At 37.8% G+C, this 22,053-nt stretch overlaps 1 pseudogene; it reads left to right on the forward strand.

Annotated features, from left to right (window-relative positions):
* LOC149179585 (leucine--tRNA ligase, cytoplasmic-like) overlaps window positions 1-22,053 on the forward strand; it is a 100,597-nt pseudogene that overhangs the window by 67,090 nt on the left and 11,454 nt on the right.

The following is a 22,053-nucleotide window of genomic DNA, read 5'->3' on the forward strand; positions in this document are numbered from 1 at the left end:
ATGTCTGCTCCACATTTGTAAGATTGACATCCTTCAGGTGAACATCTGATTTCATGCACAAAACTTCATTTTTGTGTCCAACAAGCATAGTCGCACCCATAGGTCTTCCCTGCAAGTGGTTGGGAGACTACAGTCACACCCTTGACCTTACTTCTATGCGGCTGAAAGGCTACAGTCACACCTGTGAACCTAATTCCGTGCGACTGAGGCTTAGGGTAAGGGAAAACTCTCTCTTCTCAGATTAGAACTTTGTTACAGATCAATAATGTCAAATATTTGTCTATTCATGCCCATAAATCATACTTCAATAGTAAATAATATCCATATAATGTAAATTATAATAGGAGAAGATATCTTATGGAGAGATTCACCCTTTGAATTGGAATCCACTTTAGTCATCTTCATTCATGCCATCGACTAGTTTATAATGCCATCATACATCAGTGGATTTGTTAGATCACAAAGTCAGAAAAATTCATCATGGTAATATATGTTAGCATTAGCTACTTCACCATTACATCATGACATCAATCTTTCATCAAGGGTTAGTGTCAAATAGCTAATAGGAGCATACTTCAAGAGTCATGATCACAACATTACTTCTTTGTCAGATAACTCAACCCATCAAATCAAGGCATTCAATTTTACCATATGCCATAATTACTAAGCACATCAAAGCATAACCTTGGTAAATAAAAATATCTTGAATATCAACCTCATTGTTACACTTCTATCATCATGGTTTCCATGCATTTCACAAACAATATCAATAGTACCAAATTACCATCTACTAGAATCAAGCTGCTAGGCTTCTTCATGAGATCAAGATATTCAAAATAATAGATGTTAAACAATCATCAAGTATATCATTATATCAAATATCAATACTAAGTAGCCTCATAGAAACAAGAAGTTCATCATTTCAAGAAGTAATATACTTGATCAATATCAAGTGCGTCATTTCAAGATAAGAACCAAGAATCAAAATCACTTTCATATGCATGCATGAACCATTTGAGAAGGAGACATTCTCATCATACCTTAGGCTATAACATTGAAAAAATCTACCATGCATACCTTGTAGTATTCAAATACTTGTGCATCATTTTATTTGACATAGGCAGCTTGTAGCACTTTGTCATATTTTCACCATGTGCCTCTTTACCTTTTCCATCTCTAGATTTTTCTTTCCCACATCTCAAATCATCCTCTATAAGGATCCTCTTATTACATCCAATCAAGGAGGTTAGAAACATCCAAATACTCAAATATACATGCAGGAAGAATAAGTAATGATCAAAACAATAATAAGATCTATAAGTCTAAACAAAAGTAAAGACATAAGGGAGCATCACAATTCAAGGGATATGTATCTTCAATGAGAGTTGATCCTCTCACTCTTGAACCAACCTTCAAGAGCCATCACTTTCCATTGTCCATATAGCAATGTTGCCTTAAATATTTAAACCAAGCCTACTAGAGACAATCCCAACTAGGGCTTCATCAAATAAGTCACAAGTGCTGAAGCATCTTCACATTGACCATGTTATATCTCATATCTCATATCTTTTACATAAACTAGGGTTTCTCTCAAACCCTAACCTCATAATATCCATCAACCCTAATACAAAAATTTCCTAAGGTTATCTTCAAACGCCAAAATTATTTTAGGTCTCCTCCATCTTCTATTTCTTCCATTAAAGGTGTCTCCATGGAGGTGATCTCTGTGACTTTTCTTCACCCCAACTCTGATACCATGTTAATTTTTCATAGGCCTATATTTTTCTTTGCTTTTATAATTGCATTATTAATTAACACATTAAGTTCACCCAAAAATATCATAACAATATGCATATTTATACCATTACTCATCATCATATGAAACTATGTAGAAAGAATAATATCATCATCAATGTAGTGCAACATAAAGGAACAATAGAAGAAAAGCATTCACGCATAAAGACATCAAGATTGGTCGAAGACCAAGGAAAAACCCACTATGGGGAAAACCCTTGAAAATTATTCTTCTTAGATTATCATCAAATAATTCAGCAAAAGGGGGTACAATGATCCATATCTTCATCTATGCAATTAACCAACAAAACAACTACAACATCCATGAAATGAACCAAATAATGTATATGCTGAAAACTATGATTCTGAAGACTCTAATTGTAAGGTACCACCTTACCAACCATTAATAATATAAAGAAGTAGAGGTCACATTAATAGCTAATACTCAATTTTTTATTTTTTTACTTTTTGTAAAATTATTGACTTAGTTATCATGTAATCATGTTTCTTCATCTATTTCAATATAATAATATAACATAAAAATTCAGGGATAACTTTCCCTTAAAACCAATTCCAAAACGCACTTCTCCTCAATTTTAACAGAAGCATGTGCTCTTTTCATACTTATATGTGAGCTCTAAGTAAGACTGGAAATAAATTACACTATAATGTCATGTGCGAGCATTACGCTAGATCAACCTATTTGATCTCCTAGATTATGCTAAATAATTTCTACTTATTGACTCTCGACATCATAATCACAAAAGTATGCCACAAGAACCTAAAATATTATGCTTCTATCACAAAAATTACATACAAGGGTATGAGTGTCAACCTACTTGTAGGAAGATAACTAAAGGAGGAATATGCCTCTCTTAATCAATAAATCTAATGAATGTGATATGTTTATTGACTCATCAATTAAAAATTCCCAGTAGCATTGCTTCAATCACGAGACTCATATAATGAATGTTGCAACAAGAGCAGCCACTATTACAAATTCAGAAGCCTATTATTCTTCAAAAAGTCCCAAATAGAACAATGGACTTGCAAAAATTGGGCACACTAGTTTCCATCCTACAACCATTAAATCATAATATTGCACCCATGAATACATCGAGCTTAGACAAAACTTATTATTCTCACTTGCACAAAATCCTACAGAGTTAGTCATTGTAAAAAATTTCAACAACAACTATTTTTTAAATGAAAGCTTTAGATAATTAAAATAACAATTATCCTATTCTCTATTCACACTTCAACAACTTATTAAATTCATTTTCACATTCATACAAAAATTTGCAAACATAGGAAACTAAATCCATTAAATAATCTATTCATAAATTTTCTAGTACATAAACGTTAGAGTAAGTAGGACATTTACTCTTACAATTTATATGCACAAAAGCTACATCCATTTAGGCCTTTTGACAAACACTTTGCAAGCATGAAATATACAATCTACAACTATTGAGGCCTTTAGAAAAACACTTTGAAAGCATGCAATCTACAACCATTCAAGTTTTTTCACAACACTTTGCAAGCATGCAATCTATAGTCATTGAGGCATTTTCTCAAACACTTGGAACCCACAATATTTTAAGGCAATTTGACATGAATCTAAGATTCTTCCTCAATATATTTAGCTCATAAAATTTATAAATTAATGCTTCAAATGACAAAATATTAAAACAACGATTAACAATCTTATTCTTGCGCCCAAAACTTGACAATAGGCACACACAGTTGGCAGCAACAACTTGCAAAATAACCCTAATTTACAATTGGGGTTCGGAAAAGTATTTTTTTGGAATCAAGTTGAGGGTTACAGGTTCGTAAGGTACGAATACCCCCTAATGTTAAGTTGAATTGAAACATAAATGCTCAGGGATGTGATTTCTTAAAACAACAACAACAAAAATTCCTACTACCTCATTTATCACTTTTGTCAAACACTTAGTGTGAAAAATTCAACTACAGTTGTACATGGAGAAAGAAAACCCAAATTTATGCTAATATGATATTTTCATCAACTCATGAAAACCTTCTATGGACAAAAATTCATTATAAACTAAACTTAAAAACTTTAACAACACATTCTTGTTTTAATCCCCCTACATGTACATTCTCAACTACAACTTTCATTCATTATTGGTTAGCTCATAATTAACTCTATAAATATATCATAAACATTCACAAGTAGCAAGTTCCAATAAATTGAATGTTTTACAACACTTTAAGCTAATAATAACTGAAATTTCAAGAATTATTATGAACATACTTGGTTGTGTATTTATACGACTCCGAAAAGATGGGAATATGCTCCAGCTCCAATGAGAGTATGCATATCCTTACCAACTCATTGTGAAAAAACCATTTTTCCACCCAACGATATCATGGAAGAAATTCCCCCCCCCCTAGAACCCTTGAGATGTATGAGCTCCCAAGCAATACCAAATATAGCAGTAGAAGATATACAAGGAAAATTGAGGAAGAACATTTGCACTTCCTCTCAATACCACTCATGGAAAACTCCACTACGTAGAACTACTTAATAATTTAATTTAGGAATTTCAGATTCATTTCCACAACATTTGGCTACTCTCCAAGACTCTCTCTCACAATCCTCTTCAAGTCTCTCCAACCCTTGGTATTACAATGCACCTCCCCTCCCTTAAGGGAGAATACATGCGACACACATATAGGAGGAGAAACAAATTCTTGTCATAAAGGAGGAGTAATATGCATGCCTTATATTCCATTTAGAGGAGTGTAACTCATGCCATTAAGGAGAGGTATGCATGAATTAGTTAAGGAGAGTGTAACTTATGCATTAAAGAGAGCATAAGAGGAATATTTTATGATATGTATTAAATGAGTGTAAGAGCAATATGCCATTGTTTGATGAGTGCATAAAAGAGAGTGTAATGTATTATTGAAAGAGAGAGAGAGATTTACAGAGAGCCATGAGAGTCATCAAGGAGAGCGGTGTGAAGTGATTGAGGAGATGAAGGTGAATTGTAATTCCCTTTTAATAGTAATATCATAGTCTCATAAAAGATAATAATAATATTAATAATTGTTGGAAATAATATTGAGAGGGGGGGTGAATCAGTATTATCAAATTGTTTTCAATATACCTTCCAGATTTATACTTTAATTTATTCTTCAGATATTGATCATTAATTTGTATGTCAGTGCCATATAATAATGAACAAGAACAACAAAAATAGATAGGCACACCAAAGAACACCAGATATAAGGTGGAAACCCAATGTGGGTGAAAACCACCTGCTGCAATATGTCTCTATCTTCTTTCAATTAGAAACTTCTTTTACAAGAATTTTGTACTGATGCAGTCCTTTACCAGTATGCAGGCTGCAACCTGCAGAGAGCTACAACTCTCTCTCATTTTCCAGTCTCTCCTGGAAGGGAGCTACAACCCCCTTTGCTCTTTTACTTTTTTAGGGACCACGTTTCATTAATTTTCAAACTGGATCCAAGAAGATCAAATAATCATCAAGTACATGCAAATCACCCATTCTCCTTATATAATCAACCAATGAATCACCCAACTTCTCAGAATGCTGTAAACAGAAAAGTAATACCAGAAATCTAAACCCAGAACTCTGCAGCAATAGATAAAAGACAACCAACAAATGTTTCAAGATAGGTCCACAACTTCACCAATAGTGGCCTGTGAATACCAGCAGCTCTTCTGTGTCTAAACTGCACAGATCCGCACCTGATCGATGTACTGCTCTGCGTATCTCCACACCACTCGTTCTGCTACCCTGCGTACCTCTGCTCAGATCCGCACCTTCACTGCCCGCCTGACAGCGTACCTCCGTGACTTGTTCTTCTGTTTCCCTGCGTACCACCGCACTGCGCCTTCTCCTGCACTGTGTACCTCACACTGCGCCTTCTGCTGCGCTGCGTATCCCCGCATTGCACCTTCTCCTACGTTGCATAGCTTGCACTGCGCCTTCTGCTGCGCTGCGTACCCCCGCACTCACGCCGTGGATCACCTGCGAACCTCTGATTAGGGCCAAATTAATAGTCCTCCAATGTGCCACAGTCAGTCAGATCCACAGATCTAATCATGCGCCCGAGAGATCACAACTTATCAGTAGATTTGCCTTAAATTTTCTCCTTGATTTAGATCTAGCTTTTAAAACCAATCACCCAAAATTTCAGATCTTAAGATATTCAAATTTCACAAGTGTCTAGCCAAGTGATCTCTTTTCCTTTTTATAGGCAAGCCCTTATTCAAACCATGGGACAAAACCATCGAAAACCAATACAAGGGATCCAAACAGGGGTTCAAATAATTTAGATCCTATACCACGGGCCAAAACCATAGGATCATGAACGACGGGCTAAATACCAAGGGCCAAACATAAGAAACCCCACGTGAGCGCGCTTCTCTGCATTGGAGTGAGTGAACTGGGGGACCGCACCTTATGAATGGATAACCTGCGGGTATGTCCGCACTTCCTAGATGGCGAACCTGCGGGTCCACACCTTTTGAACGATGCACCTACAAACCTCTTATTTTCCATCATTTTGAGAGCCTGAAACAGAGTTTTGCCACTTGAGTGAGTTGCCATCAAGTACAACACCTGTACCAGAGAGCCAAACCAGAATCTTAATGCCAACAATCTCCACCTTTGGACTTGATGGCAACCTCAAGATCCTCAATGTCATTCTCCCCCTTTGCCATCAAGGGCAAAGGGTTATGCTCCCCCTGACTAAAGATCAGATCTGCAAAAGAAAAATTTCTTCAAGAAGAACCATAATCCACCATACACCATGAATGACCATGAAAGAGATAGAGACATATTGCAGCAATATTCAGATCAGCATCCATGTTCTCCTTCTGTACTTCCTTCAAGATCTTCTACCATAATTCCAACAATGCATTATTAGAAGAATATATGCTCCCCCTGAACCTGTGCCATTCGATCTTTGACCAATCTGTAACCCAGCAAATGTACGCGTATACCCCATATGAAACTTGCGTACAACCAACAATCTCTGAAACAGATGAGATTCAACAACAAGATGATGCATCAACAACCTCCAGCTTTTGCCTGAGGTATTCAAAGGTCTCCCTGGGCAATGGTTTGGTGAGTATATCAACGACTTGTTCCTTAGAAGGAACATACTCCAACTTGACCTTTTGTTCAAGCACTTGTTCCCTGAGAAAGTGATACTTGATCGGTATGTGCTTGGTCTTTGAATGCATGACTGGGTTCTTTGAAATGCTGATTGCACTTGTATTATCACATAATATGGAGATAGGTGGAGTACAAGTGATCTGAATATCCTGCAAGGTCTGCATCATGTTGAGCCTCAAACCTGCACTCCTTTACACATCCTCTCAGCCTCCTTTTCCTATTCATTTCCTTCCTTTGCCACTCATTCCCTCCATCAAATTGCTCAAATCATTGTATTTTAGGACTTTTTACATGGTTTGCTAATTATGCTAATGACTGTTGTTGGTTTAGAATTTTGGTTCAAAATGCTGCGTTTCCGCAACTCACACAGGGTTTCCGCGGCTGATCCCGGTTTCCGCAGCCAACCCCGGATTCCGCAGCTGTTTTATTAAATGATATGTTCCAGGTGTCCTCAGGGAAGAAGAGCCACATGGGCAAGTTCGTGGAACCAAGGACATGGTGTGTATCCTTCCAGCTCATCCAAACCGGTCATCAAAACCCGTGGTCAACGAGGAGGCAAATACGGTCAAACTGAAGTCATTGGCGGTGGCACGGCTCTGCGTGTTCGGTTTGGAGCACGTAAAGAACAGCTGGCCTCTTCCTCAGCCACGAGGACCGTGGGAAACAAGAATCCAACAGCAGATTGATGGCCCATAATGACCGTTGCCTAAATCCGAGGACGGTGCTAGATTACGTGTTTTTACACAGCTGATAGAATAGCCCAGTTTGCGTTAAGTTAGTTTGCTTTCTCTGCTATAAATAAAGCGTCTCTAAACGCTGGATAGTTAGTCTTTTTAATCAGTTGTAAACTCTGTTGAGACTTATTTTTATAAGCATTTTGTAAGTTCCCCACTGTATTTTTTATATGTGCTGTTAATACATGAGAAGACCGTTCTGTTTCTAAGCATGTAACTGATCTTTTGGATTGGTTGAAGTAGGCGGAGGGCCCCTGTCTGCTACAGCCACTGTACAGTAGTTTTAATTTTACTTTCTCGCATTTCTTTTTCTGATTTCATGTATAATAGCTGTACATATGTCTCTTTACTTGCTGCATTTTTATTTCTTTCTCAACATGTATAATAGCTGTACATAAACTTTGGATTCTGTTGATTTACATTTCTGCACTTTTGTTCATGACTGATCAGTGTGTTATGCAGGTTTCTTAGGCGAGCCTGGGATAGTTTTCTTGCTTTTCTTTTTACAACTAGTGGCATTTGTGATCGTCTTATCTAGACTGCTGATCTTTATTTTTGATTTTCATTAGTATCATTGCTTTAGTTTGCACTTTACATTTTGCTCATAGCTTATCAAGTTGTTCATCTTTTGATGGCTCTTTTTGTCATAATCAACTAACTTTAGTGGAGCCAAAATATCACTTAGTGCAGCTTGGTTTATTTTGTTTTAAGACTCACATTGCTAACTTGCTCATAACTCTTTCTTACATGATCAATCCAGCTGAAGGCAGAAAGGTTAAGGGAAAATTAAGTGGTGTGATTTGTCACCTATATTTTACATTGCTTAAGATTTAATTGAAGAATTAAAGTAGTTGTTCTTGTTCTTAATTGAGTTTATGTAGATGTCATTTTCATTTTCATTTTCATCAACAGTAGAGGTACTGGGCCGATGCCATTGGTCTTTTATTTGATGCCTTTACTTTCCTTTAAAGTTTTGATTTCATTTCAGTTATTGTTCAAGCTTTCTTTAGAATACTCTTTAAGTTTCAAGAAATCATTTAGAAGTTGCCACAAACACACACATTCACTCGCTTGATTACATCTCCATCACATCACATCTAGCAAAGATACAATCAAAAACAAACTAAAAAGATAAAAACGACAAAAGATTAAGAAAACAGTTACCTAAGTACATATAGTACACCTCACTTCATCAGCTTACGAGCCCCGGGTTGACATTTAAAAGTTGCAATTTAGACATCACTAAATTGACCAAACATTTTGGCGCCGTTGCCGGGGGAGTGGAATTAGGTAGCCAATTCTTAAAAAAAAAACAAGAAAATTTCAAGGAAGGAAAATTAATAACCTCTCAAAGTATGCTCTCCTCTTGCACCTAGAGTGATCTGGAGGATCAGAAAAGAGAAATTTATTGGTTTAATAGTTTCTTGAGTATGCTCTCTTCTTGCACCTAGAGTGACCTGGAAGATCAGAAAGAGAACTATTACCCCGACTTGAAGAAAAATAAAAAATGACATGCATAGAGCAAGAGATTCTAGGGGAAGGTTTTTAGCTAGAGCCAAGAGTTCGATTTTTACAAGTCCATCTACTTCAAGGAATAGACAAGAGACACCTCCATCATCTCCAACTTACACTCCTAGCCCTAGGATTCCTGGAATTCAAGAGGCAGAAGTCGACTCTCCCACACCTTCTATTGAATTTGAATTAGAAAGAGATCCTTTCCTTCCTTCTACAGAAAGAAAAATTGTAATTGAAGAAGTAGAATCATCTGAAGAAGAGGGAGAAATTCCTTCTCATTCACCCTTTGTAGAAGAACCAGAAGACTCTGAAGTCTCTAGGGAAACTACTATGACAGAGGAAGGAGCTGGTAGAGGTAGAGGTAGAGGAGGAGGAGGAGGAAACAATGGAGGAGGTCGAGGTAACATTGGGGGAAATAGGGATGGAGATAACTCATTTGGGTTTCCTATAGTCGATGAGGACTCCCGAGCCACCATGAAAAACATCTCACCATCTGTCCTCCCAAACTTCCATGGGTTAAGGAATGAGGACCCTGAAACATTTCTATTTGAGTTTGAAGTCATATGTCGAACTTATGATTATCTGGATGACTCTCAAAAACTCAAACTGTTTCCTTCAACATTGAAAGGACAAGCTTTGAAGTGGTTCATGGGATTACTCACTCAATCCATTAGGTCTTGGAATGATATGAAACAAACATTTTTGGATAGGTACCTGGACTATTGTATGCCCACCAATCACAAGGATGAGGTATTCAAAATGATGCAAAAAGAAGATGAAAATTTGGAGGATTTGCTTGAAAGATTTCAATACAACTTGAAAAGAGCAAAAATGAACAACTTAGATTAGGAGACCTTAAAATCCCTTCTACTAAAAGCCATTAGAGATGAATGGATAGATATTTTGAACATGATGGGAAAGGGAGATATATCTCAACTTTCACTCAATGATATAGCATAACTATGTGTCCATCTCTCAAGGGGGAAGTCTAAAACTCAAAAAGGGCCTAGAGATCCTTCTCTCATCAGAGCAAACAAATCTGCAACTGGATCAATAAGTAGGGCTGAGATTGGAAATATGCTTGATGAATTTAAAACTGATATCTTAGGAAGTCTTAGTGAACAATTAGACACCCTTAAGATTCACAATAAACAGAAAGCAGAAGCTGAGGCTTTGGCCATCTTTTGCCCAAAGTGTAGAAAGAAACATGCTCTAAGGGAATGTCCCTTGGATGCAAAAGTTGTAGAGACATGTGTAATTTGTTCAGAGACTCATGAGACCAAGGATTGTCCTTCAATCCCTGGGCTCAAAGCTGTCTTTCAAGAAGATCCAAATACACTCGAATCTCTCTGTTTTGTTGCAAGAAGACCTTGGCAGGGGCAAAAAAATCAAGGGTTTAACAACTCTATGAATTTTCAACCCCCACCAAATTGGAATCCTTGGCAACAACCTTGGTCCCAACCTCAAAATCCTTTTCAATCATGGATACAAGGTATGCAAAATCCTTATGGGAGATTTGCTCAATTCTACCAATATCCTCCATCTTTTCAAAACCAACAAGCTCCACAACTTCCAAATCAAAATCCACAACTATCATTGCCATTTCCACAACAACAACAACCTTCTCAACAGAATCCAAATTCTCAACTCTTGCTTCCATTCCAACAGAAGTCAAATCAACTTCCTTCTCAGCCATTGCCAAAACCCAATAATAAAAATCCTCAAAATGCTTACATGTTGGAAGGTCAACCATTTCCTACCTATATGATTGTTCCTCTCAATGAAGTACAACTCAGATCAGGTAGAGTCTTAGATAAGCCTTCTATAAATGATCAAAAGCAAAGCATTTCTGAGGAAGATTCTCTTGAAGACAATAAGGGTTCTGAAGCATCTCTTCAAAACCCAAATACTCAAAAAGAAAAAGAAAAAGAATTAACCCCCACAACTCCCATAGTTGAGCAACCTGCATCTTTATCCACACCTCCTTTTCCTAAAAGATTACAAATTGACAAAGGAGTGGAAAAACAAATTTGGTTACCTGACTATAATTTTCTAGATGAATTGAAGAATGTCTGTATCAAGATTCCCTTGTTACAATCCATTAAGGAAATTCCTATTCTAGCAAAAACAATAAAGGAGTTGAGCCTTAAAATACCAGGAAGGAAACCAAGAGATACCAGAAGGATCCACCTGGTAGGAAAAATTGCAGATATCATGATGGGAAAAATTACTATGCAGAAATATGTAGACCTTGGTAGTCCAATTGTCAAAACACATATCAATGGGGTAGAAATACCAAATACTTTGATTGATTTAGGGGCTGCTATTAACATTATGAGTAGACAGACTATGGAACAGCTAAAACTTCCTAATCTTCTTTTTACACCTACTTTATTGCAATTGGCAGATCGATCAATTATTAAACCAGATGATGTATTAGAAGACATTCCAGTCTCCCTAGACTCTTGGGAATATCCAGTGGATTTCATGATTTTAACTCCCAAGAGTAATCTAGGAGGACATCCTCTTATTTTAGGAAGACCTTGGCTAGCCACAGCTGATGCTTTCATAAGTTGTAGGTCTGGGGATATGTATATTTCTGATGGTAATTCGACAAAGAAGTTCAATCTGTATCCTCCAGCAAAAGCAATTACAGAAATAGGGGATAATGAGTGGATTGATGATGAAGATACTATACAACCTGTCTTTACCATTTCTGAGGTTAGTGAAGATAGTCAAATTCTGAACACATTAGAAAATTTTGAACCATCTTCAGAATATGAGTCCACACAATTTCAGTTGGATTCTGACATTGAGTGTCTATCATCTAGACAAATGTCTCTTTTCTCTATGGAAGAGTTTGGTAGTTCTGCCATTGAGATTTTTCCAGGAAAAACATTGAATATCAACAGAAACTTGGAAAAATCACAACAAGGGGAGCTAACCAAAATCTTGCAAAAACATTCTACTGCATTTGCATGGGAGTATACCGATATGAAAGGTATTGACCCTAAGACTTGCATTCATCACATCTACATTGAGGAAAACAGTAAACCAATCAGACAACCTCAAAGAAGGATGAATCCAAACCTTAGGGAGATAGTGAAAGAAGAGCTCCAAAAGTTACTTAATGTAAACTTCATTTACCCCATTTCAGATAGCCGGTGGGTTTCCCCTTTGGTTATAGTACCTAAAAAGAATGGTAAATGGAGGGTTTGCATTGATTACCGGGAATTAAACAAAGCAACTTTGAAGGATCACTTTCCTTTACCCTTTATTGATCAAGTATTAGATACTTTAGCAGGCAAAAAGTATTTCTCATTTTTGGATGGCTTTAGTGGTTACAATCAAATTCAGGTAGCACCTGAAGATCAGGACAAGACCACATTTACCTGTCCATGGGGAACTTTTGCTTACCGAGTACTTCCTTTTGGATTATGTAATGCACCTGCAACATTTCAAAGGGCAGTATTAGGAATCTTTTCTGATCTAATTCATGATTGTGTAGAGGTCTATATGGATGATTTTACAGTTTATGGTAATTCATTTGAAGAGGCATTAGAAAATTTGGAAAAAGTTCTTATAAGATGTAAAGAAACAAATCTTTCATTAAGTCATGAAAAATTCTTTATGATGTTTACTGAAGGGATTGTTTTAGGACATCATATTTCAGGAGATGGAATTAAAGTTGATAGATCAAAAGTTGAAGTCATCTCTAAGTTACCTATTCCAAATTGTCAAAAAGATGTTAGAAGTTTTCTTGGGTTTACTGGATATTATAGAAGATTTATTGAAAACTTAACCAAGATAGCATCTCCGCTCTTCAAATTACTTACAAAAGACTGTGAATTCAAGTGGGATCCTGACTGTCAATCTGCATTTGAAACTCTAAAAACAAGAATATCTGAAGCACCCATTCTGAGAGGGCCAAATTGGAAACTTCCTTTCCATATTTCTACAGATGCTTCAAATACAGCTCTAGGAGCTGTTTTGGGTCAAAAGGATTTAGTTCCTTATGCCATTTATTACACCAGTAAAAATTTGACTCCCACTGAGTTAAATTATACTGTGACTGAAAAAGAGTTCTTAGTCGTTGTTCATGCAATTAACAAGTTTAGACACTATATAACCGGCTATGAAACTTTTGTCCATATTGATCATTCTGCAATTAGATATCTCATGAACAAACCTGTTACTAATGGCAGAGTCACAAGATGGCTTTTACTTTTACAAGAATTCAATATTACTGTGTTAGATAGACCAGGAAAACAAAATACAGTAGCTGATTTCTTGTCTAGAATCCAAAATACTAACGAAGATTCTCCCGTAGAGGATAAGTTTCCAGATGAATATCTGTTTGCAGTAACTACTAAAACTCCTTGGTATGCAGATATTGCTAACTATTTGGTTACAGGGAAGCTACCTCCACACTTATTTCCTAATGAGAAAAGGAAAATCATTCAGGAGAGTTCAAAGTATTCATGGATTTCTAATGAGTTGTTCAAAACAAGGCTAGATTGTGTGATCAGAAGATGTGTTCGGGAAGATGAAATGCCTGACATCCTTAAGGCATGTCATGATGAACCGTGCGGCGGACACTTTGCTGATAAGAGGACGGCCTATAAAATCCTTTATTTAGGATATTATTGGCCTTCTCTCTTCAAAGATGCAAAACAATATGTTAGAAGGTGTGACAGCTGCCAAAGAGTTGGGAGACCAACTCTTTCAAATGAAATGCCATTACAGCCACAAGTACTCATCGAACCCTTTGAGAAATGGGCTTTAGATTTTGTTGGACCTATTAATCCACCATCTAAACAAAAGAAGTATATATTGGTTTGCACTCATTATGTTACTAAATGGGTAGAAGCCAAGGCATTTCCTTTTGCCACTGAAAATTCAGTTGTTCAATTTCTTTTTGAGGATATTTTTACTCGTTTTGGTGTCCCAAGAGAAATTGTGACAGATCAGGGAAGTCAATTTACCTCTAACTTGATGGAGAAGCTGATGGAAGAATACAAAATCAAGTATAGAAAATCTACTCCATACCATCCGCAAGCAAATGGTCAAGTGGAGTCCACAAACAAAGTTCTTGAGAGTATCATCACCAAAACTGTTCATCTCCACAGAAGAGATTGGGCAGAAAGGCTTCCTGAAGCCTTATGGGCCTATAGAACTACATGGAGGAACACAATAGGACATTCTCCCTATGAACTTGTTTATGGGAAAGAAGTCTTGCTCCCCATTGAGTTCCAAGTCAAGACCTTCAAGATGGCAGTTCAGTTGGGGATGAGTCTATCAGAAGCCCAAAAGCACAGAATGGAGCAGCTGAATGAGCTAGATGAAATAAGACAAGATGAAATTTTAAGGACCGATCTAGTTCAGCACCAAAGAACTAAGTGGCATGACAGATATATCAAAGAGAAGAAGTTTCAAAAGGGAGATTGGGCGTTACTGTTTGATTCAAAGTTCAAAGACTTCAAAGGAAAATTTCAAACTCATTGGCTTGGACCATATGAGATTGATGAAGTCTTTAGCAATGGAGCAGTTCGAGTCAAGACTATTGATGAGTTTCAAACTCCTCTCATTGTGAATGGCCACCGATTGAAAATTTATCATAAGCCACTCTCAAAAGAGGACTTTGTCAAAATGTTCCAAGAGAATTCTGCAATGAGACTGGTGGAGAAGAATTCTTCTCCTCCATCAGCCTAGTCTTTGTTTCGTTCTGTTTCAAAAAAAAAAAAAAATGTATAAGCCTGAAAACCAATCTCAGATTGGCGGTCTTATACAGAAAATATGGAGTGAAAATCAGGGACACCTGACACTCTATATTTTCCAAAAAAAAAAATCGCTTTCTCTTCATCTTCACTCCACCTCACTTGTCATTTCCATCTTCACCTCCATCTCATCTTCATCTCCATTCCACTTCACTCCATTCCATTTCCATTTCGTTCCATTCCATTAATAAAAGTCCCTCTCATGACTATTTCATTCAGTTAGTTGTTTTTCTAACTAAATTTGTGCAGCAAAAAGGGGAGTTGTCTTAGTTTCCGCAGCTGGGAACCGTTTCCGCAGCTCGCACCAGTTTCCGCAGCTCGAATCGATTCCGCAGCCAGCACACTCTGTCTCTACAGCAGCACTCTGTTTTCAAAAATCACAGTCAGAGGTATTATCATCACCAAGAGCAGCAAGGATACGAGGCATCTGCAAGATAAGAAAGCAATAAAGGATCACCAACCTTAATCAACAAATGGCAAACTTATGAAGGTATGATCAAAATCTTTTCCAAACAACAATTTAATGTCATGTTATGCATAGTTATTAAATCGTGGACAGAGCCACTAAATGCAATGATTCGGCAAGATCATCCCACTCCTCCTCCACGATAATGCTTCATCCACCTCATACCCTTCTAACGGTTCCATAATCACTCTTAATTCAAACTCGAAATGGGGTTGCGCTTTCATTTATTGGCCATACCTCTGTGACGTAACCCAATGTACCACGACTCTCCTTACCGTCATTTCCGCAGCCAATGCTGAGACGTGTGCGTAAGCCACCCGATTCTAAAGGATTCGGTCGTTATTCCGTCCACTTATCACTCCATTTCCGCATGCATTGAACTCATTTCTCATATTGTCTTCTACTCTCTCGTACTCGCACCATTTCCACTTTCATTTACGCTGCAAACTCCACAACTCTGTTCTCTGTTTCAAACCCCGATTACTGTTCTGCAATACGCCTTGCATTACGTTATGGCTACTCCACTTACAGCCGTAATCCACCTGTTTTTCCCGTGAGTATCCTCCTTGACCATCCACACACAGTCAAAGCTTCAGTCGAAGATGGGGAAGCTGCTTAGAGCTGAACCTGAGGGTCCGAAGTATTTAGAAGGGTATCCACAGACGAAGGAAGCATTAAAGAAAGCACAGTGGCTGAAGTTTATTCAGAAATTCAGAGGGTATAATAAGGAGGTAACGAAGGCATTTGCTCGATCCTTCAATGGAAATACCGTGGAAGTAGGGGACCTGAAATTCACAATAACAGAGAACACCATAGCAACAGCAACCAGTCTACCTCAAAAGGGAGACAGATGGTTTAAGAACAGAGGGCTGGAAGACCAAGGATGGAAAGACATGCTTAAGAACCCAAGTATGGACACTTCAATATTCACTAAAGGGATTCCTGTGCATGTAATTAAGGAAGAATGGACTGCATTGTTGTTACTTGTTCAAAAGTTTATCACATGTGAGGGCCACTTTGGCACTATGTATATGTACCATGCAAGAATTATGATGAATTTCATGGAAGGCCATGCCCTCAACTTACCCTACTTTCTGTTAGCAAGCCTAAAGAAAATGAGTTTCACTATCCAAAAGAATGTAGGCCATATTGAATCTCACTTGTATCATCACGGGTTCATTAAAATTCTCATAGAAGAACAGTTAAAGAATAACAATGATACATGGGAAAAGTTTCTAACCAGAAACCATTTCCAAGAGGTGACTGAAGCCTCTAGCAGTTCCCCTAGAGTCCCAAAAAGAAGTAGGAGAAGAGAAAGAGGTGTTGCAGCCCAAGATCCTCCTACAGAAGAAACTGAGGAAACTGCTCAAGAAGAAGAAAAGGGAAATAAAACTAAGAAACAGAAAAAGGATAAATGGAAAACAATTGTTCAAGAATCATACCCATCACCTGAACCTTCAATAGAAGAAGACTCTCAAACCTTGGCTGATAGACTAGTACAACTCCAAGCTATTGCCCTCTCAAAGAAGAAACAGAAAGAAAAACAGAGTAATCAGCAAAAGAACACTAGTGTACAAGTGAGAAGAAGCAGTAGACTTAAAGAAAAAATGAGTGTGACTAAAGAAAAACAATCACATTTCATTGATTTGGGAGAAGGCACACCTGAAAATATTCCAACTCAGCTAATCATTGAGCCAAGTCCTCCACGAGAGGAAAGTCCCTTTCAGCAAGAAAGAGAAAACAGTCCTCAAGAATTTGAGTTCAGGCCTAGAAGGACACCTGAAACTGACCCTGACCAGCAGGAGGTATACAATTATTTGGAGACCTTGGAGCAATCAGTTGCAGGTCCAAGCACTATATTGCCTCTTGATGAACATGTCCAATCTTTAAAACAAGAGGTGTTTGAGCTATAAGTCCTGAACCGGCATATTAAACAAGAAAACGAAGCATTGAAAGAACAAAGCAAGGTGGACAAGATTGTCCATGACAATACCATGCTTCACTTAGGACTGTGGCAGAAGAAGAATAGAAAGTTGAACAAAAAGTGTAAGAAGCTGAGCAGGGCACTGATCAATTTGAAATTCAGGTGTTTAGTCAAGAAACCGAGGACCATTTTGGCATCAAGGAGAAAGAGAAGAAGGCTGGATGTTTTGGCAGAAGCATCTGAGCACATGAATTGAAAATAATGACAAAGTTTTGGTTGCATGAGGACATGCAACACCTTCACAGTGGGGGTATGTTGAGCCTCAAACCTGCACTCCTTTACACATCCTCTCAGCCTCCTTTTCCTATTCATTTCCTTCCTTTGCCACTCATTCCCTCCATCAAATTGCTCAAATCATTGTATTTTAGGACTTTTTACATGGTTTGCTAATTATGCTAATGACTGTTGTTGGTTTAGAATTTTGGTTCAAAATGCTGCGTTTCCGCAGCTCACATAGGGTTTCTGCAGCTGATCCCGGTTTCCGCAGCCAACCCCGGATTCCGCAGCTGTTTTATTAAATGATATGTTCCAAGTGTCCTCAGGGAAGAAGAGCCACATGGGAAAGTTCGTGGAACCAAGGACATGGTGTGTATCCTTCCAGCTCATCCAAACCGGTCATCAAAACCCGTGGTCAACGAGGAGGCAAATACGGTCAAACTGAAGTCATTGGCGGTGGCACGGCTCTGCGTGTTCGGTTTGGAGCACGTAAAGAACAACTGGCCTCTTCCTCAGCCACAAGGACCGTGGGAAACAAGAATCCAACAGCAGATTGATGGCCCATAACGACCGTTGCCTAAATCCGAGGATGGTGCTAGATTACGTGTTTTTACACAGCTGATAGAATAGCCCAGTTTGCGTTAAGTTAGTTTGCTTTCTCTGCTATAAATAAAGCGTCTCTAAACGCTGGATAGTTAGTCTTTTTAATCAGTTGTAAACTCTGTTGAGACTTATTTTTATAAGCATTTTGTAAGCTCCCCACTGTATTTTTTATATGTGCTGTTAATACATGAGAAGACCGTTCTGTTTCTAAGCGTGTAACTGATCTTTTGGATTGGTTGAAGTAGGCGGAGGGCCCCTGTCTGCTACAGCCACTGTACAGTAGTTTTACTTTTACTTTCTCGCATTTCTTTTTCTGATTTCATGTATAATAGCTGTACATATGTCTCTTTACTTGCTGCATTTTTATTTCTTTCTCAACATGTATAATAGCTGTACATAAACTTTGAATTCTGCTGATTTACATTTCTGCACTTTTGTTCATGACTGATCAGTGTGTTATGCAGGTTTCTTAGGCGAGCCCAGGATAGTTTTCTTGCTTTTCTTTTTACGACTAGTGGCATTTGTGATCGTCTTATCTAGACTGCTGATCTTTATTTTTTATTTTCATTAGTATCATTGCTTTAGTTTGCACTTTACATTCTGCTCATAGCTTATCAAGTTGTTCATCTTTTGATGGCTCTTTTTGTCATAATCAACTAACTTTAGTGGAGCCAAAATATCACTTAGTGCAGCTTGGTTTATTTTGTTTTAAGACTCACATTGCTAACTTTCTCATAACTCTTTATTACATGATCAATCCAGCTGAAGGCAGAAAGGTTAAGGGAAAATTAAGTGGTGTGATTTGTCACCTAGATTTTACATTGCTTAAGATTTAATTGAAGAATTAAAGTAGTTGTTCTTGTTTTTAATTGAGTTTATGTAGATGTCATTTTCATTTTCATTTTCATCAGCAGTAGAGGTACTGGGCTGATGCCATTGGTCTTTTATTTGATGCCTTTACTTTCCGTTAAAGTTTTGATTTCATTTCAGTTATTGTTCAAGCTTTCTTTAGAATACTCTTTAAGTTTCAAGAAATCATTTAGAAGTCGCCACAAACACACACATTCACTCGCTTGATTACATCTCCATCACATCACATCTAGGAAAGATACAATAAAAAACAAACTAAAAAGATAAAAATGACAAAAGATTAAGAAAACAGTTACCTAAGTACATATAGTACACCTCACTTCATCAGCTTACGAGCCCCGGGTTGACATTTAAAAGTTGCAATTTAGACATCACTGAATTGACCAAAATTGACCAAACACATCATCCAAAGGAGTTGAGTGCAGCAGCCACATATTCCGCTTCAGCTGTAGATAAAGCAATCGAACTCTGTTTCTTGCTGAACCAAGATACTAATCTGGAACCCATAAAGAATGCACCACCACTTGTGCTCTTCCTATCATCCACGCTTCCGGCCCAATCTGCATCTGTATAAGCATGAAGTGTGAGATCTGTATCTCTAGGATACCATAAGCCATAGTTTTGAGTTCCTTGAAGGTACTTGAAAATTCTCTTCACTGCCTAAAGATTAGTTTCCTTTGGATTTGCCTGCAATCTTCCAACTATTCCCACTGCATGCATGATGTCTGGTCGGGTACCTGTCAAATAAAGTAGACTTCCAATCATAGATCTGTAGGTTGGTTGATGCACTGCTGCTGATTCATCATTTGCACTGAGGCTACATCCTGTGACCATGGGGGTACATACTAGTTTTGCATCTTCCATGCCATATTTCTTCAAAATCTGCTTGAGATACTTGGTTTGAGACAAGAAGATCCCGCCTTCATTTTGTTGGATTTGCAGTCCAAGAAAATATGCCAGTTCTCCAAGCAAAGACATTTCGAATTCTTTCTGCATCACCAAGGCAAAGCTTTGACTCATAGCTTCTTCATTGCTGCCAAAGATAATATCATCTACATACACAACAAGTATTAACAATTTGTCATTTTCAATTTTTATATAAAGATTGCTATCTGTTAATCCCTTTGAAAAACCTTGTTGATGAAGATATTTGTCCAAGCGGTAGTACCAAGCCCTTGGAGCCTGTTTAAGACCATAGAGAGCCTTTTTTAGTCTGCATACAAGATTTGGATCATTCCAAGGATGAACCCATCTGGTTGCTCAATGTACACTTCTTCTTCTAAGTCTCCATTCAGAAAGGTTGATTTTACGTCCATTTGAAATACTTTGAACTTCTGAAAGCTTGAGAGAGCAAGGAACATTCGGATGGCCTCAAGTCTAGCAATGGGAGCAAAAGTTTCTTCAAAGTCTATTCCTTCTTGTTGAGCATACCCTTTACAAACAAGTCTGGCCTTGTTTCTAATTACTTCCCCATTTTCATTCAACTTATTTTTTAAGATCCATTTTGTCCCTATGACATTCTTATCTTTTGGTCTAGGAACCAACTCCCAAGTGTTGTTCTTTTCGATCTGTTCAAGTTCTTCATCCATTGCCTTGACCTAGCATTCATCTTTGCATGCCTCTCTTACATTTTGTGGTTCAGTGGAGGAGAGTAATGCCAAATAGCTTGAGGCTTCTGCAATTGTTCTTCTTGTTTGTACACCTGCCTCTTTCTGCCCCAAAATCTGAGATTCTGGATGATTCTTCTGAACATACCTAGATGGAGTCTTCTCTTTTATCCTTATCTATTCCTCTGGTGCCTCTTGAGGTTCTTCTTCATCATCAATCTGATTTGGAGAGTAGTCTTCATCCTCTTCGATATTTTCATAATTTACTTGCCTAGGAATGTATCCTTTTTCATCAACCACTACATCAATGCTGTCAACAATTCTTCCAAGTCTTTTATTGTAACACTTATATGCTTTGTTGTGGGGAGAATAACCAAGGAGAATGCCTTCATCTGCTCTAGGTTTAAGTTTGCCGAGATGTTCATCATTATTCTTAATATAGCATTTGCTTCCAAAAATTTTGAAGTGCTTTACCGAAGGAGTCTCACCATACCAGAGCTCATGAGGAGTTTGAGTGCTGTTCACTCGGACATTTGTTTTGTTGAGAATAACAACCGCAGCAAAAGCAGCTTCACCCCAGAAGGTTGCGGGAGTCCCAGACTCATCAAGCATAGCACGAGCCATTTGTTGGACCGTTCTGTTCATCCTTTCCACCACTCCATTTTGCTGAGGAGTCCTAGCTGTAGAGAATTCCCTTCTTATTCCATGTTCTTCATAGAAATCGAAAAATTCATTTGAGGTAAACTCCCCAACTCTGTCGGACCTGAGGCACTTAATTTTGTGATCTGATTCGTTTTTAGCCAAGGCTTTGAAAGATTTGAATTTTTCGAATGCTTCGTCCTTGTGTTTCATAAGTCCCAACCAAACCATCCTGAAGAAGTCGTCAATGAATAATATAAAGTATTCTTCTCCTCGAGGTGACCTTGTCCTAAATGGACCACATACATCTGTATGGACTAGTTCAAGAGGCCTGCTAGCTGATCCTTCCTTCTCAGGGAAGTTAGTTCTGGTTTTCTTACCAAACTGACATGATTTGCATATGTTGTTGTCTGGAATTTTGATATCTGGAAGACCACGAACTGCCTGGTATTTGCATGCTTTCCTTATTTGTGAAAATCTTAGATGCCCCAACCTCCGGTGCCATAACCAATGTTCATCATCCTTGCTCAAATAGCATTGTTGTTGTCCTTCTTCAAATATGTATAGATTATGTCGAGTTCTTCTACCTTTGATCATTGTTTTTCCTGTATCAAGATCATGAACACTACATCCATTTGATCGAAATATTACCTTTGTTCCTTAATCAC

Source organism: Pinus tabuliformis, chromosome 3_2, assembly GCF_031772625.1.
Source record: "Pinus tabuliformis cultivar Carrire ecotype Pingquan chromosome 3_2, CPIR1, whole genome shotgun sequence".
In the NCBI taxonomy this organism is placed as follows: Eukaryota; Viridiplantae; Streptophyta; class Pinopsida; order Pinales; family Pinaceae; genus Pinus; species Pinus tabuliformis.